Source organism: Oncorhynchus keta, chromosome 11 (genome assembly GCF_023373465.1).
Source record: "Oncorhynchus keta strain PuntledgeMale-10-30-2019 chromosome 11, Oket_V2, whole genome shotgun sequence".
NCBI lineage: Eukaryota > Metazoa > Chordata > Actinopteri > Salmoniformes > Salmonidae > Oncorhynchus > Oncorhynchus keta.
Window position 1 is genome coordinate 27,456,391 of NC_068431.1, and position 19,116 is coordinate 27,475,506.

Consider the following 19,116-nt stretch of genomic DNA (forward strand, 5'->3'; position numbering starts at 1 on the left):
CAGGAGTTTCAGGCTGATACACTTACATACACTTAGGTTGGAGTCATTAAAACTAGTTTTTCAACCACTCCACAAATTCCTTGTCCACAAACTATAGTTTTGGCAAGAGACAGATTATTTCACTTATAATTCACTGTATCACAATTCCAGTAGGTCAGAAGTTTACATACACTAAGTTAACTGTGCCTTTAAACAGCTTGGAAAATTCCAGAAAATAATGTCATGGCTTTTGAAGCTTCTGATAGTCTAATTGACATAATTTGAATCAATTGGAGGTGTACCTGTGGATGTATTTCAAGGCCTACCTTCAAACTTAGTGCCTCTTTGCTTGACATCATGGGAAAATCATAAGAAATCAGCCAAGACCTCAGAAATAGAAATCATCCTTGGGAGCAATTTCCAAATGCCTGAAGGTACCACGTTCATCTGTACAAACAATAATACGCAAGTATAAACACCATGGGACCACGCAGCCGTCATACCGCTCAGGAAGGAGACGCGTTCTGTCTCCTAGAGATGAACATACTTTGGTGAGAGAACTGCAAATCAATCCCAGAACAACAGCAAATTACTTTGTGAAGATACTGGAGGAAACAGGTACAGAAGTATCTATATCCACAGTAAAACGAGTCCCATCTCGGCATAACCTGAAAGGCCACTCAGCAAGGAAGAAGCCACTGCTCCAAAACCTCTATAGAAAAAGCCAGACTATGGTTTGCAACTGCACATGGGGACAAAGATCGTACTTTTTGGAGAAATGTCCTCTGGTCTGATGAAACAAAAATAGAACTGTTTGGCCATAAGGACCATTGTTATGTTTGGAGGAAAAAGGAGAGGAGGCTTTTAAGTCGAAGAACACCATCCCAACCGTGAAGCACGATTGTGGCAGCATCATGTTGTGGGGGTGCTTTGCTGCAGGAGGGACTGATGCACTTCACAAAATAGATGGCATCATGAAGAGAAATTAAGTAGATATATTGAAGAAACATCTCAATACATCAGTCAGGAAGTTGAAGCTTGGTCGCAAATGGGTCTTCCAAATGGACAATGACCCCAGGCATACTTCCAAAGTTGTGTCAAAATTGCTTAAGGACAACAAAGTCACGGTATTGGAGTGGCCATCACAAAGCCTTGACCTCAATCATATAGAAAATGTGTGGGCACAACTGGAAAAAGTGTGTGCGAGCATGGAGGCCTACAAACCTGACTCAGTTGCACCAGCTCTGTCAGGAGGAATGGGCCAAAATTCACCCAACTTATTGTGGGAAGCTTGTGGAAGGCTACCCAAAGTAGACCCAAGTTAAACAATTTAAAGGCAATGCTACCAAATACTAATTCAGTGTATGTACACTTCTGACCCACTGGGAATGTAATGAAAGAAATAAAAGCTGAAATAAATCATTCTCTTTACTATTATTCTGACATCTCACATTCTTAAAATAAAGTGGTGATCTTAACTGACCTAAGACAGGGAATCTTTACTAGGATTAAATGTCAGGACTTGTGAAAAAGTTTAAATGTATTTGGCTAAGGTGTATGTAAACTTCTGACTTCAATTGTACATTATCCAGGAGGATCCTCTTGATGGGGCTGTCCATTTCGGCAGACTGTGATATGGCCATTTCTTGTAGAGACTCCTCTTCCAGGAGACTGTCAAACATGATGACAACACTACCCCAACAGGTGTTGCTGGACAGCTTCATTGTGGCGCTCCTTTTCTTCTCACTTGGCTTGGTGAGGTAGACTGCTGCTATAACTTGATGACACTTCACATACCTAACCATTTCCTTGGCTCTCTTGTAGAGTGTATCCATTGTTTTCATTGCCATGGATGTCCTTTCGGAGCAGATTCAGTGCATGAACAGAACAGCCAATGGGTTTGATGTGAGGGTAGGACTCCTCCACTTTAGACCCAGAAGCCTTCATGTTTGCAGCATTGTCTGTCACCAGTGCAAATACCTTCTGTAGTCCAAGGTCATTGATGACTGCCTTCAGCTCATCTGCAGTGTAGAGACCGGTGTGTCTGTTTTCCCTTCTCTCTGTGCTGTTGTGGAATACTGGTTGACGAGTGGAGATGTAGTTAATTATTCCTTGCCCGTAAACACTTGGCCACTCATCAGAGATGATGATTCTCTATGATTTGCTTGACTTTCACTTGAACTCTGTTGAATTCTGCATCCAGCAAATTAGTAGATAAAGCATGTCTGGTTGGAGGGGTGTATGCTGGGCAAAGAACTTTCAGAAATCTCTTCCAATACACATCGCCTGTGCGCATCAGAGGTGAGCCAGTTGCATCCACAGCTCCAGCAAGACATTCATCAGCATTTATCTGACTACGGTCCTCCATTGAGTTAAAAACACTTCTGATTCCAGGAGGACCATGAGCTGTTGCTATCAATAAGGTGTCTGATTCATCATTTTCACCTCGAATAGAAGTAGAGGGACTTTTGTCAGAGGTTGCTTGTTGTGAGCGCTGAGGGAACTTTATGCACTTGGCCAGACAAGTGCAGTCTGTGCAAATGAGGTAGGATAAGGGAGGTAAGGCAATAAATAGTCCATGGTGGCAAAGTAATTACAATATAGCAATTAAACACTGGAATGGTAGATGTGCAGAAGATGAATATGCAAGTAGGGATACTGGGGTGCAAAGGAGCAAGATAAATAAATAAATACAGTATGGGGATGAGGTAGTTGGATGGGCTATTTACAGATGGGCTATGTACAGATGCAGTGATCTGTGAGCTGCTCTGACAGCTGGTGCTTAAAGCTCCTCTAGTGACTCCCCATCCCTCATGCGGGAGCGTAATCATCGACTGACACTAATTAGCATAATGCAACGGACATAAATATTCCTAGAAAATATTCATTTTCATGAAAATCACAAGTGAAATATATTGAGACACAGCTTAGCCTTTTGTTAATCACCCTGTCATCTCCGATTTTCAAAATATGCTTTACAGCCAAAGCTAGACAAGCATTTGTTTAAGTTTATCGATAGCCTAGCATAGCATTTTGTCCAGCTAGCAGCAGGTAACTTGGTCACGGAAATCAGAAAAGCAATCAAATTAAATTGTTTACCTTTGATGAGCTTCGGATGTTTAGTTAGATAGCCAATGTTCCTTTTTTCCAAAAATATTATTTTTGTATGCGAAATAGCTCCGTTTGTTCTTCACGTTTAGCGGAGAAATCGCCTGGAAATTGCAGTCACGAAAACGCCGAAAAATATTCGAAATTAGCTCCATAATATCGACAGAAACAAACGTTGTTTATAATCAATCCTCAAGGTGTTTTTCAAATATCTATTCGATAATATATCCACCGGGACAATTGGTTTTTCAGTAGGACCGATTGGAATAATGGCTACCTCTGTATTTTACGCGAGAATCACTCTGGGAGCCATCAGGTGACCAGTTGCGCAATTGAGCCGCTTACGGGTATTCTTCAACATAAATGCGTAAAACTACGTCACAATGCTTTAGACACCTTGGGGAATACGGAGAAAAAGTAATCTGGTTGATTACCATTCACTGCTCAATAGGAACGCATTGGAACGCAGAGCTTTCAAAAGATGAGTCACTTCCGGATAGGATTTTTCTCAGGCTTTCGCCTGCAATATCAAGGAAGGAAAGGCGGCCAAAGTAGGAATTTGCTTTGGGGTGACCAGTGAGATATACCTGCTGGAGCGTGTGCTACAGGTGGATGCTGCTATGGTGACCAGTGAGCTGAAATCAAATCAAATCACATTTTTTATATACCCCTTCACACATCAGCTGATATCTCAAAGTGCTGTACAGAAACCCAGCCTAAACCCACAAACAGCAAGCAATGCAGGTGTAGAAGCACGGTGGCTAGGAAAAACTCCCTAGAAAGGCCAAAACCTAGGAAGAAACCTAGAGAGGAACCAGGCTATGAGGGGTGGCCAGTCCTATTCTGGCTGTGCCGGGTGGAGATTATAACAGAACATGGCCAAGATGTTCAAATGTTCATAAATGACCAGCATGGTCAAATAATAATAATCACAGTAGTTGTCGAGGGTGCAACAAGTCCGCACCTCAGGAGTAAATGTCAGTTGGCTTTTCATAGCCGATCATTAAGAGTATCTCTACCACTCCTGCTGTCTCTAGAGAGTTGAAAACAGCAGGTCTGGGACAGGTAGCACGTCCGGTGAACAGGTCAGGATTCCATAGCTGCAGGCAGAACAGTTGAAACTGGAGCAGCAGCACAACGACCAGGTGGACTGGGGACAGCAAGGAGTCATCATGCCAGGTAATCCTGAGGCATAGTCCTAGGGCTCAGGTCCTCCGAGAGGGAGAAAGAGAGAATTAGAGAGAGCATATTTAAATTCACACAGGACACCGGATAAGACAGGAGAAGTACTCCAGATATAAGAAACTGACCCTAGCCCCCTGACACAAACTACTGCAGCATAAATACTGGAGGCTGAAACGGGAGGGGTCAGGAGACACTGTGGCCCCATCCAATGATAACCCCGGACAGGGTCAAACAGGAAGGATATAACCCCACCCACTTTGCCAAAGCACAGCCCCCACACCACTCGAGGGACATCTTCAACCACCAACTTACCATCCTGAGACAAGACCGAGTATAGCCCACAAAGATCTCCGCCACGGCACAACCAATCAGAGAATCACCAGCAGAAAGAGCGACATCATTGATGTATACAGAGAAGAGTCGGCCAAATAATTGAACCCTGTGGCACCCCCATAGAGACTGCCAGAGTTCCGGACAACGGGCCCTCCGATTTGACACATTGAACTCTATCAGAGGAGTAGTTGGTGAACTCGGCGAGGCAATCATTTGAGAAACCAGTCTGCCAATAAGAATGTTGTGATTGACAGAGTCGAAAGCCTTGGCCAGGTCGATGAATACGGCTGCACAGTAATGTCTCTTCTTGATGGTGGTTAAGATATCGTTTAGGACCTTGAGCGTGGCTGAGGTGCACCCATGACCAGCTCTGAAACCAGATTGCATAGCGGAGAAGGTACAGTGGGACTCGAAATGGTCGGTAATCTGTTTGTTAACTTGGCTTTCGAAGACCTTAGAAAGGCAGGGTAGGATAGATAAAGGTCTGAACTAGGCTTCTAGTTCCGACAATGCCGTAATAACCAACAAGTAATCTAGCTAACAATTCCAAAACTACTACTTTATAGACACAAGTGTAAGGGGATAAAGAATATGTACATAAAGATATATGAATGAGTGATGGTACAGAGCGGCATAGGCAAGATACAGTAGATGGTATTGAGTGCAGTATATACATATGAGATGAGTATGTAAACAAAGTGGCATAGTTAAAGTGGCTAGTGATACATTTATTACTTAAAGATGCAGTAGATTATATAGAGTACAGTATATACATATACATATGAGATGAATAATGTAGGGTATGTAACATTATATTAGGTAGCATTGTTTAAAGTGGCTAGTGATATATTTTACATAATTTCCCATCAATTCCCATTATTAAAGTGGCTGGAGTTGAGTCAGGGTGTTGGCAGCAGCCACTCAATGTGGATGCAAGCAATGAGGCAGTGATTCCTGAGATCTTGGTTGAAAACAGCGGAGGTGTATTTGGAGGGCAAGTTGGTTAGAATGATATCTATGAGGGTGCCGATGTTTAAGGATTTGGGGAGGTACCTGGTAGGTTCATTGATCATTTGTGTGAGATTGAGAGCATCAAGCTTAGATTGTAGGATGGCTGGGGTGTTAAGCATGTCCCAGTTTCGGTCACCTCGCAGCACAATCTCAGAGGATAGATGGGGGGGCATTCAATTCACATATGGTGTCCAGAGCACAGCTGGGAGCAGAGGGTGGTCTATAGCAAGCGTCAACGGTGAGAGACTTGTTTCTGGAAAGGTGGATTTTTAAAAGTAGATGCTCGAATTGTTTGGGTGCAGACCTGGGTAGTAAGACAGAACACTGCAGGCTATCTCTGCTGTAGATTGCAACACCGCCCCCTTTGGCAATTCTATCTTGTCGGAAAATGTTGTAGTTAGGGATGGAAATTTCAGGGTTGTTGCATTCTTCACATATGATTTGGCACAGTATTTGCAATTGCACACAGATTTTCCTTCTACATTAGCTGCAGTGAAATGTCTCCACACATCAGATGGTGCCCTTGGCATTTTCCTATAAAGATTAGAAATATTTGTAAAAAATAAAAATAAAAACAGATAAATAGTTAAGCAGTTAGATTAAACAACTCCTTTGTAAGATAAATGTTTTAAAATGAAACATTTATGGAAACAGGTGCACTCCTCAGATGGCAAGCTCAAGCAAGCTAAAAACCCACAAGGTAGCAAAAACTAACTAGCAGAAAATGTTAACAAGTTAGAAATGATTTAGAGCACACTTTGCTGTAGGCTATTATTTACTAGTTAACAAAAAATATTCTATGTCATATAAAATATATTCACCCCACCCAGTATTGTCATCAAAACTTCCCAGAACGCATGTAGCCCTTGGCTCAGACAGTGTAGTAGTGTGGGCTCAATAGCATCTCATTAGTGTGCCAGGTCTTGAGAATCAGCTGTACATGTGATGGCAGAATGCACTGTACATGCAGAGGGTTGCAATTCCATTGAATTGGGGATAGTTTAACCAAAATATGCCACAAGACTTAGAATTGCCTTATGTGTATTCCACAAAAAAAAAGGTTAACTGTTATAAGCTTTCTTTTTTGATGAATTTAAGCAAAATTCCCCATATTCCCGGGCTTAACTTCCCATGGAAAATTTCCAGGAAAATTATGTTAATTTACCGGAAAGTTTACGACCCTTTGCAACCCTAGTCATGGCCTAGTGCTCCTCGCTAGCTCTGTAAAATGATTTAGACACCCCCAAGACACCTTTCCCCCACTGCTCATATCTAATGGGCCTGAAAACCAATGAGAGCCAGGAGCTAGCCCTCCCATATTGTAGGGGCCTAAATAAAATCTGCGTGTGCAGAGAACGCAGACGGCATAACGGAATTCAGCAATATTAAAACATTTTAGGAATCAACTAACTGTATTAAACTTGGGCAAATTAATACATTTTCATCAAAAGACATTAACAAAATGCATCAGTGACTTGTATTCCCTGCAACTTTCTGAAGAGGCAATGGCACACGAGGCTTCTGCGTGTGTGTGCGGTGCGCGTGTCTTCCACTTTGTGTGGAAGATTCTAATGAAAACAGTCTTCTGGTTGATGGAAAGGATTTCCCCCCAAAATCTCAATTAGTTAATTACATTTACATTTACATTTAAGTCATTTAGCAGACGCTCTTATCCAGAGCGACTTACAAATTGGTGCATTCACCTTATGACATCCAGTGGAACAGCCACTTTACAATAGTGCATCTAAATCTTTTAAGGGGGGGGGGGTGAGAAGGATTACTTTATCCTATCCTAGGTATTCCTTAAAGAGGTGGGGTTTCAGGTGTCTCCGGAAGGTGGTGATTGACTCCGCTGTCCTGGCGTCGTGAGGGAGTTTGTTCCACCATTGGGGGGCCAGAGCAGCGAACAGTTTTGACTGGACTGAGCGGGAACTGTACTTCCTCAGTGGTAGGGAGGCGAGCAGGCCAGAGGTGGATGAACGCAGTGCCCTTGTTTGGGTGTAGGGCCTGATCAGAGCCTGGAGGTACTGAGGTGCCGTTCCCCTCACAGCTCCGTAGGCAAGCACCATGGTCTTGTAGCGTATGCGAGCTTCAACTGGTAGCCAGTGGAGAGAGCGGAGGAGCGGAGTGACGTGAGAGAACTTGGGAAGGTTGAACACCAGACGGGCTGCGGCGTTCTGGATGAGTTGTAGGGGTTTAATGGCACAGGCAGGGAGCCCAGCCAACAGCGAGTTGCAATAATCCAGACGGGAGATGACAAGTGCCTGGATTAGGACCTGCGCCGCTTCCTGTGTGAGGCAGGGTCGTACTCTGCGGATGTTGTAGAGCATGAACCTACAGGAACGGGCCACCGCCTTGATGTTAGTTGAGAACGACAGGGTGTTGTCCAGGATCACGCCAAGGCTCTTAGCGCTCTGGGAGGAGGACACAATGGAGTTGTCAACCGTGATGGCGAGATCATGGAACGGGCAGTCCTTCCCCGTGAGGAAGAGCAGCTCTGTCTTGCCGAATTACAAAGTAACCTATGCTTACCTTGCAGAATGATATGATTATTTTCGTCAATCGAGGATATTGGTTTAGAAAAATCTACCATCACGTGCTCTACAGAAGCACAGCTAAATAACAGCCTCCTGCTAGGTGTGTACTTAGCTACACACCAAAATCAATATTTTCTTCTTTTTTTTTCAGACCTAAAATGGTCACCTGATGTAGTTTAAGCATTGAACATAATTTAGTTTTGTTATAAAAAAAGAGTAAAACCTGAAAGAAATTTACTTTTCAGAAGTCTGGGAAAAAAGAAAACAGAATTTAGGGGAAAACCTAAGCGGAATAAGATGAAAAATGTAACATATTTTATAGGGCCCTATATCAGGGACAAATGAAGAGGGATGGGATGGCTGGAGTACATCGGCTGTCCCCCCCCATTCCACCACACACACACACACATAATGCAAACTGTGGTTTTCACAGGGTGATATTTGGAGCAGAAATGAAAAACACATGAATCAGCTTCTGAATTTCCTAAAGCAGTCTCCCCACGCATCTAATTAGGCATCTGTTTTCACACACTATCCTTATTTCCCCCTCCAGCTGGGGGTTTCACTCCAGTGTCAAGTTGTTTACTGTGATCAGTTGTTCTCCCTGAAAGTGCAGGTTTGGCCTAATGATGGCAGAGGTTTGCTTTATTTTGAACTGTGTTTTGCATGTCATTTTGTTTAGTGTTTGGTTTCCCGCCTGAAGGACGTGGCTACCTCTCGATACTCTGATTGCGACCTGTCTAACCACTCCTCTGTCACTGCTCTCTTTCCATCCTCTCGCTCCCTCTCACTCCTATGACCCATGGCCAATTTCCCAGAGAATGTAACACATCATAAAATTTAAAGCTACATAGAACAAAAAAGTTAAAGCATATCATCTCGTGGAATCTCTGACAATCAAATGAATTACATCCATTTCACCAAAAAACAACTTGCCCTGAAAGGCATGGATTAAACTGCTCTATACGATACCAAAGTCTGGTTAGACTGACATTGCTCTTAACTCATTCTCTCCTTTCTCACAGGAGAAGAGACTGAAGGAGAAGGCTGCCAGAAGAGAAGCCAGCAAGCAGCACACTGAGGTAAGTCTCCCCCTCCTCCATTTTACAGCACCATTTCTTCCCTCCCACCCTGAAAAGCATATCCATCACAACGTGAATGGTTTTGATTCCAGGCACAAGCTCCTCTTCACTCACGCTACATTCAACCGTGGCTGTTTAGTTATACTTCTGTCAGGTGAGCTCCAGGCTAGCTCCAACAGGGGAGGCAGTCTTTAAAGGTGAGGAGCCCACTCTTCCCTCTCGTCCTTGTAACAAAGGCAGAAGAACATTCTCTCCTCTTCACCCTACTGTATGTCAGACATGGAATGCTGAGTCCCCTGTCGCCGATGTAGCACTTAGCTTTCAGATTGGAACAGAATACATTGAGAGAATGGGTTCAGCACAATGGTACAGTACTTTACATTGTCTTCAATGTCAGCCCCTCTAGTGAGTTATGTGAATTGTTATATCTTCACAAAAGGGGACATGTTTTTCGATAGACAAATGCCAAAAGCTTTAGAGAGTATCTCCAGCTGAGTCACAGCTCCACTTATGCCACCTACAAGGGAGGATGAGAGAGAAGTGCCTTGTCTTATGTAAAACCCCTGTCACAAAGCATCCAGGGTGTCTTCAGCAGAGAAGAGTGCCCCTCTTCCTCTCAGTGTAATATTAAATCCCCCTCTTCTCAGCCCGTCAGTCTGCTCGCCTGCTGGATTCGTCTTGCATAATGTGAAATTAAAACTGTGTTCATCCTCAGCAGGATTACCAAGCTCTCTTCATTTCTCTCCTTCTCGCTTTCTCTCCCTCTGTGTCAATCAACACACCCGATGCCATTGCATTAATGTTGGTTTACGGCGATGGATACTCTGGGGGTGTTAGGGCGGCATTTCTCTAATCCTGCTTCCGGTAGCTCAAGTCTTCTGTTGCCTCCTGTTACTCTGGTGTATAGCCTACCTCACGTCTCTTGCTCTTTTTAGCCCTCCTATTTGGCCTTGCCAGAGACGCGGGAGACAAATCCACCAGGTAAGTGGACAGGAGGAAAATGCAACATCTGAATGCGGCATGATGAGTCTACCCCACATGAAAACCTCCTATTGGTTAAATCAGACATTTATTGACATTTTCCAGTTATCCTCCCTTTCATTGGGTTCAGAAGACACATTTCCCATCTTCTTTAAATCAGGCCATTTTTTTAAGTAGCTTTCTTCTCCATTCCAAGTCTGATCTCATGTTTTACCAGCTGCACGTTAAACCAGGCCGGTTCTTCCTGGTATAAATGGGGGCTGTGTGTATTGACCAATGCTCCGCCATGCCGAACACTTCTCCCGCTGCCGTCCTCCCACTCGCACACAGAGACAGTTTGAGCATTACAGGCTGTCTCCACTGGGCAAAGGGCCTTCAACTCTCCACCGTCCTCTAATTTATCATCCCTAACACTGTTCCTGAAGCCTGCGAGCGCAACAATGCTGGCCTCAATAAGGCAGGAGGCCAGACTTATCCAGGCTAAAGCAGATCAAAATGTTGGCTGCGTTATTGCTCTATAGGTTTAAGGATTTGGAGGGAATTGGGAATATCTTGGGTCAGATATAGAATGTTAACATCTATTAGTACCTTCTACCATGCCGTTGAGGGAGTTAAAAAAAATATATATATTTGAAATTTTGTGTAGTTGTGTGGTCCCTTAGTTTTTTTCAGTTCTTACATATTTCATTTAGATGTTCTCTGGGCAGGATTTAAAAAACATATAAGATACACCATCTTATTTCTAAGGGTGCTATTATTGATTATTTAGACAAAATGCTCAGTAGTTGGATAACTTAAGTATATTATACACATTTTTATGTAAGATTTGACTCTGACAAATGACTGGGCTCCTGTTTTCTCACAGGAATATGTTGAATCCAGAGGATTGATGCAGAATGAATTGTGTTTGGTATCAGCTACCTGTGCCATCCAGTCTGTCACTGAGGCCCAACCAGACACAGTGAAGCTCTGCTGCATTCAGATCTGCAGCTTGTTTGCCTGTGTCCAAACAATAATTAATCTCACTGTTAAGTGAAAGTAAATGGAAGACTTGGCGCATTTATTTGCCCATATGAGGTGATGAAAAACTGAAAGTAAAGATATATTTTTTTCTCTGGTTCCCATTAATTCCAGAAGCACAAAGGTCAAATCTTGTGTAATTGTTTCAGATGTTTAAGTTCCAGGGAGAGACATGTTAGTAAAGATCCTAAAACGAGGAGAGGAAGAAGGAGGTAGTTCTTTCTACCTGTCCTGTTTTTGCAAGTTACGGGCAAGTCTATGGGCCAAATGTCCCCTTCTGAAATTCGAAAGATGCCAACACCTGCAAAGTCGTGTTTTGTTCAAATGATCAGTGACAAGAAAACTGCGCACCGAAACAAAGTTAATTGTTAGTTGTCACATCCCGCAGTGTGACAGATTCAAAGATACCTGTTATGTTAAATGCGTCTGTCCAGATGTAATGCGTCTGCAATTTATAGGCTCTATGTTGGTAAAAGTCATGATGAGTCCTCACTCAAACCCTACTGTCTCTAGTCGTGTCTACACTTGACACTTAAATGTGACTTCTGCTATCAGAATACAAAACTCGCATTGAAAAGACGAGATTCGACGCACAATTGTTGCTTTGTGGTCTGATTGTGCTCATATCTGTCTGACCACTTCAGGAGGTGGCCAGGGATGCGTTGTGTGCAGATTTCTCCTCAGTCTAGACGCAATCAGGCTACCGAAAGCACATACAGTGGGCGACATCATCAGCACTCCTCCCACAAGTCTCCAAAAATAGTGTGTTTTTATTATAGAGGGGCACCTTTTCATTATAATGTTGGATGAAATACGTTCCTAGAGTGTGGGGAACGTGTTTGCTGCCCTCATAAATGCAAGTTAATGTTTAGAAGGGAAAAAATTATGTGTGGCAAGAGTTATAGGGCGTCGCACAATTTTCCCAGCGTCGTCCGGGTTAGGGTTATGCCGTCATTGTAAATAAGAAGTTATTAATTTATTTTTTTCCTCGTCAATCTACGCACAATACCATATAATGACAAAATGAAAACAGGTTTAAAAAATTTTTTTTTTTAAATACCTTATTTACATAAGTATTCAGACCCTTTGCTATGAGACTCGAAATTGAGCTCCGGTGCATCCTGTTTCCATTGCTCATCCTTGAGATTTTTCTACAACCTGATTGTAGTCCAACTGTGGTAAATTCAATTGATAGACATTATTTGGAAAGGCACACACCTATCTATATAAGGTCCCACAGTTGACAGTGCATGTCAAAGCAAAAACCAAGCCATGAGGTTGACGGAATTGACAGAAAAATCTCTGCAGCATTGAAGGTCCCCAAGAACACAGTGGGCTTCATCCTTAAATGGAAGAAGTTTGGAACCACCAAGACTCTTCTTAGAGCTGTCCGCCTGGCCAAACTGAGCAATCGGGGGATATTTGCGTTGGTCAGGGAGGTGACCAAGAACCCGATTGTCACTCTGACAGAGCTCTAGAGTTCCTCTGTGGAGATGGAAGAACCTTCCAGAAGGAAAAACCATATCTGCAGCACTCCACCTATCAGGCCTTTATGGTAGCGTGGCCAGACGGAAGCCACTGCTCAGTAAAAGGCACATGACAGCCCACTTGGAGTTTGCCAAAAGGCACATTAAGGACTCTCAGACCATGAGAAACAAGACTCTCTGGTCTGATGAAACTCAAGATTGAATGCCGAGCTTCATGTCTGGAGGAAACCTGGCACCATCCCTACCATGAAGCATGGTGGTGGCAGCATCATTAAAAATCCTACAGTGTGATTTTCTGGATTTTTTTTCCTTCTCATTTTGTCTGTCATAGTTGAAGTGTACCTATGATGAAAATTACAGGCCTCTCATCTTTTTAAGTGGGAGAACTTGCACAATTGGTGGCTGACAAAATACTTTTTTGCCCCACTGTATTTCCCTTTCCTCCTATCCTTTCCATCTCCCTTTCTTTTCCTCCTTTCCTATCTTAATTTCCTTGATCTGTTCCTTCCTTTCTTCACCTCTTTAGGTTTCCTAGATCTTTCTTCTTATCCTTTCCTAGCGCCCTTTCCTTTCCTTCTTACTTTTCTTTCCCAAGCTTCCTTTACTGACCCTTTCTTAGATCCCTTTACTGCTTTCCAAACTTCCTTTCCTTGTTCTCTTTCCTGTGAGTTATGAACGGTAAGAAGGAAAGGGAGCTAGGAAAGGAGGAAAGGGATCTCCCATCTGGCTCTGTTGGTAGAGAGTGTCGCTTGCAACGCCAGGGTTGTGGGTTTTGATTCCCACAGGGATCAGTATGAAAATGTATGCACTGTAAGTCGCTCTGGATAAGATCATCTGCTAAATGACTTAAATGTAAATGAGCTAGGAAAGGACAGGAGGATAGGGTCTAGGAAAGGTGAGGAGGAAAGGGAGTTGTTTGCAAATGTGCAGTGTTAATCTGGAAAAAAAGTATAATTCTGTATTTTCAAAACACATATTTTGTTTGTGGCTTACTGCTCATATATATTAAACATTTTGATAGAAATCTCCATACACAATTTCTACTTAAGCATTTTGATATTTAACCAATATTGAATTTTCAAAGCCTGTTATATTAAATTAAGTTCCCTTTAATTTAGTCCACATGGAGAATTAAATAAATGCATTTTTTTGCATGAATAAAGACTTCAGCACCCTCTGACTTCTAGGAAGGTTTTTACCCCAAAATGTCTCCCAAGTTTTCACTATTGTAAAGCACTAATTATTTCTGAGGATTATTATTTATATCTGTCCCACCATTTTATGGTCAACCATGTAATGTGAACTGAACTTTCGTTTTCATATGCTGAAACTATTCCTTTAAAAATGTTTTCAAAAGAAACATTGAACATCATAGTATAAAAGCAGATGAGCTTGTTCTACTATTTTTCAAATTGAATTGAATTTGTCACTTGCCACATACAACAGGTGTAGACCTCACAGTGAAATGCTGAATACAACAGGTGTCGACCTCACAGTGAAATGCTGAATACAACAGGTTTAGACCTCACAGTGAAATGCTGAATACAACAGGTTTAGACCTCACAGTGAAATGCTGAATACAACAGGTTTAGACCTCACAGTGAAATGCTGAATACAACAGGTTTAGACCTCACAGTGAAATGCTGAATACAACAGGTTTAGACCTCACAGTGAAATGCTGAATACAACAGGTTTAGACCTCACAGTGAAATGCTGAATACAACAGGTGTAGACCTCACAGTGAAATGCTGAATACAACCGTTAAATGCTTACTTACAAGCCCTTAACCAGCAATGCAGTTTAAGAAAATCCCTAAAAAAGTAAGAGATAATAATAATAAATAATTAAAGAGCAGTAGTAAATTACAGTAGCGAGGCTATATATAGGGGGTACCGGTAGAGTCAATGTGCGGGGGCATCGGTGTCAAGGTAATTATGTACATGTCGGTAGAGTTAACGTGACTATGCATAGATAATAACAGAGAGTAGCAGCAGCGTAGAAGAGGGTGGGGGGGGCAGTGCCAATAGTCCGGGTAGCCATTTGATTAGGTGTTCAGGAGTCTTATGGCTTGGGGGTAGAAGCTGTTTAGAAGCCTCTTGGACGTAGACTTGGTGCTCCGATACTGCTTGACGCATGGTAGCAGAGAGAACAGTCTATAACAAGGGTGGCTGGAGTGTTTGACCATTTTTAGGGCCTTCCTCTGACACCGCCTGGTATATAGGTCCTGGATGGACGGAAGCTTGGACCTGGTGATATACTAGGCCGTACGCACTACCCTCTTTAGTGACTTGCGGTCGGAGGCTGAGCAGTTGCCATACCAGGCAGTGATGCAACCCGTCAGGATGCTCTAGATGGTGCAGCTGTAGAACCTTTTGAGGATCTGAGGACCCATGCCAAATCTTTTCAGTCTCCTAAGGTGAATAGGTCGTGTCCTCTTCACAACTGTCTTGGTGTGCTTGGACCATGTTAGTTTGTTGGTGATGTGTACGCCAAGGAACTTGAAGCTCTCAACCTGCTCCACTACAGCCCCATCGATGAGAATGGGGGCGTGCTCGGTCCTCGTTTTCCTGTACTCCACAATCATCTCCTTTTGTCTTGATCATGTTGAGGGAGAGGTTGTTGTCCTTGCACCACACAGTCAGGTCTCTGACCTCCTCCCTATAGGCTGTCTCATCGTTTTTGGTGATCATGCCTACCACTATTCTTGTCAATTTTCTGGTGTTTTGAGGTGGGAAACTGAACGGGTTGAGCATTACATGTCAACCCTATTTCCCATAGACAGGCTAGAATGGTTTTAACAAGAGAAAAACATTTGAAGCTTGCATTCAATTGCCACTCTCTGTTGCACACAAACTTCCATTCCCCGGTCAGGGGATTTATGGCTGATTAAAGAAATCGTCAACCTTTTTACTTTATTTGGCACTAAATAGGCACGTACTATAGCCATTTTTGTATTTAACCTCTTGATGAGAACTTGTTTTTCATACATTTCAATGTGCTCTTACACAGAATGTTAAAATGAGGTGAAATCAAATGTTTTTTTGACGAAGTTGCATTTCTCAAAAGGCACCAAATTGATGGAACAACCCTGCTATTTTTTTTTAGTAGCGGGAGACTGCTCAAATTCTTCTCACCCCTCCAGCCCCCTTAAACTATCTTCATGGGGATACGACTCTTATGAACTCCACTGCTGCAGCCTCTGCTGTTCTTCAGAAGCAAGGGATTTGAAAGATTTGTTACAAAAGAGCGTTGGTATCTTGAAAGGAGGAGGTTGACTTTCAAAGCAATATATTGTAACAGTTCATTTAATGGCCTCTCTCATGTAGGCTTTGTCCCAGTGATAACATTGACATTGAATCCTGTCATAACAAGTCATGGAAATAATCTTTGTGCTTCTGTCAACTGAGGTGACTCCTCAAACAAACTAAAATGCTAATGCTTACCATTGAGTTATTTCAGTTGCCATGTGTTTGAAGTTGGTTGATGATTTTATATATATACTTTGTTGATTTTATGTACCTCACGTGAAGTGCTTCCCAATATGTTGCACAGTGCAGTCGTGTAAAGAATATTTCATATACAATTCTGTAAGGCTTTGGAGACCTTTATCATCGTCACACAGACCAGTGCACAAACATGAACATTTTGATACTGGCCCTACTGAGGCCAGTTAGCTCACTTAGCTCGCTGACATTTGAGTGAATCTGATTAAAACACCAATGGGAGCAGATGGACCCTCACTCCCTTGCTTTTAAATAGAGATCTCTTAAGACCAAGATTTATCAAACAAAGCCCCCACTTCGGACAGATGGCATTTTGCTCGATTCACTTCCACCCAAGAGAAGTGTATTACTGTGATGTCATGCCAAGAAAGCCACAATGCCCGGACTCTACATCAGAAGTTGAAGTTGGAAGGGGTAACCGCTCTTTGTTGCCATTTTAAAAGTCAGCTTTGCAGAGAATTTGGCAGCAGCCCAGTGATGGCCAATCCAAAGTGTTTCTCTGCTCCCCTTGGAATGGTTATATCAGACTGAGTCTGGCTGGTAAGCAGCTGTTGTCATCCATTTCAGGAGGCTGTCCACAGGTTCAGGATGGCAGCTGTCATGTCCATTCTTTTCTCAGTCTCACTTGGGGATACCTCGCATAGCAAGCATATGCAAATGCAGGTGTGTGGATGCAGCGATTAATCATCCAATCGATGCCTTGGCACTGGTGTAGGGAAGAGGTATCCATCCCACCCCTTGACAGCCTGTTTTCAATGGACCTGGTGGTGCTTTATGTGCTCAGTTATCACATCTATTTGGTACCTGAACCGAAGCTACTATTTATTGTCGTCTAATGACTGTCTTTCAATCGACACCCAAAAGCCCATCTCTTAAGTGTTATTTTTAAGCAGAGCAAATTAAGTATTGTTTATTACTTTGCTTGTCCGACGAAGGAACAGATTCTCATTTTGTATATTGTTTTGGTGTCCAGATGGATACAAATTTTATCGAATGAGCTGTGTCAATGTAAACTCAATGATTTTCAGATGTGTTCACTATCTAGTCTCATAACCTTCACAATATTATCTATAAACCCTCTTATATTTAGCATATATATTTATTTATTTTTTATCCCGGGAAGTCTTTTAGGTCTTTCTTTGATTATAAAACCAATGAGAAATGCAGGGGGAGATCTGCATGCACCAATGAGTACAGACAGCCTAATGTCTGACAGGTTGGTAATACATGTTCCCTCAGACTGCTTTACACATTTACCAGAGTTAGACTTTCAGAGATGAAGCTCTAAATGAGAATCCTTCACCCAGGGGCCTGAAGAGATTTGATAAAAGTCCACCAGGGAGAGTGAGCTGTGGTGTCATGCCAGAGTGTCTCCAAAAATACTAACTTGCTCTCGTCTCATCAATCTGTCCACCGGTCTCTCTTATTACTCCCACATTGGGATTTCAATCTGATGTGGCCACACTTAGGTTTGTGTTTTGTGCATAGTTGTTGATACAGAGTCCATACATTAATCAGCAAATTCCTTCATTGATTGGAATATGGTCCTACCTCAACCCTGTGTAGCTCTGAACTACCCATGAACAGATTTTTAATCTTTAAGTCTTTAAAAAAGACTATCAAACCGTGTTCCACCTTCAATAATAATTCCTTGTCCTACATCTTTAAAGGGTAGGAAGCATCATTTCAAATGTATTTATAAAGCCCATTTTACAGATGCAGATGTCTCACCAAGTGTTTATTCAGAAACCCAGCCTAAAACCCCAGACAACAAGCAATGCAGATGTAGAAGCATGAGTTTTTACTCACCAATGTAAAAACATTGTGTGGTCAAAGACGTAACATAGTTGTAGTCCTGATCTGGTTACCTTTTGTTTATTTCACCTTTATTTAACCAGGTAGGCTCTTTGAGAACAAGTTCTCATTTACAACTGCGACCTGGCCAAGATAAAGCAAAGCAGTTTGACACATACAACAACACAGAGTTACACATGGAATAAACAAACATACAGTCAATAATACAGTAGGAAAAGTCTATGTACAGTGTGTGCAAATGAGGCAAGGTAAGGGAGGTAAGGCAATAAATAGGCCATGGTGGCGAAGTAATTACAATATACCAATTAAACGTGATAGATGTGCAGCATATGAATGTGCAAGTAGAGATACTGGGGTGCAAAGGAGCAAAATAAATAAATACAGTATGGGGATGAGTTAGTTGGATGGGCAATTTACAGATGGGCTATGTACAGGTGCAGTGATCTGTGAGCTGCTCTGACAGCTGGTGCTTAAAGCTAGTGAGGGATATATGAGTCTCCAGCTTCAGTGATTTTTGCAGTTCATTCCAATCATTGGCAGCAGTGAACTGGAAGGAAAGGCGGCCAAAGGAGGAATTGGCTTTGGGGGTGACCAGTGAGATATACCTGCTGTAGCGGGTGCTACGGGTGGGTGCTGCTATGGTGACCAGTGAGCTGATATAAGGCGGAGCTTTACCTAGCCAAGACTTGTAGATGACCTGGAGCCAGTGGGTTTGGCGACGAGTATGAAGCGAGGGCCAGCCAACGAGAGTGTACAGGTCGCAGTGATGGGTAGTATATGGGGGTTTTGTGACAAAACGGGTGGCACTGTGATAGACTGCATCCAATTTGTTGAGTAGGGTATTGGAGGCTATTTTGTAAATGACATCGCCGAAGTCGAGGATTGGTAGGATGGTTTTACAAGGGTATGTTTGGCAGCATGAGTGAAGGATGCTTTGTTGCGAAATAGGAAGCCAATTCTAGATTTAACTTTGGATTGGAGATGTTTGATGTGGGTCTGGAAGGAGAGTTTACAGTCTAGCCAGACACCTAGGTATTTGTAGTTGTCAGGGCCGTCCAGAGAAGTGATGTTGGAC

The 19,116-nt window shown here is 42.7% G+C and overlaps 1 pseudogene; it reads left to right on the plus strand.

The window, feature by feature from the left end:
• The window catches only part of LOC118390667 (probable ATP-dependent RNA helicase DDX10), a 115,602-nt pseudogene that overhangs the window by 67,736 nt on the left and 28,750 nt on the right, over positions 1-19,116 (plus strand).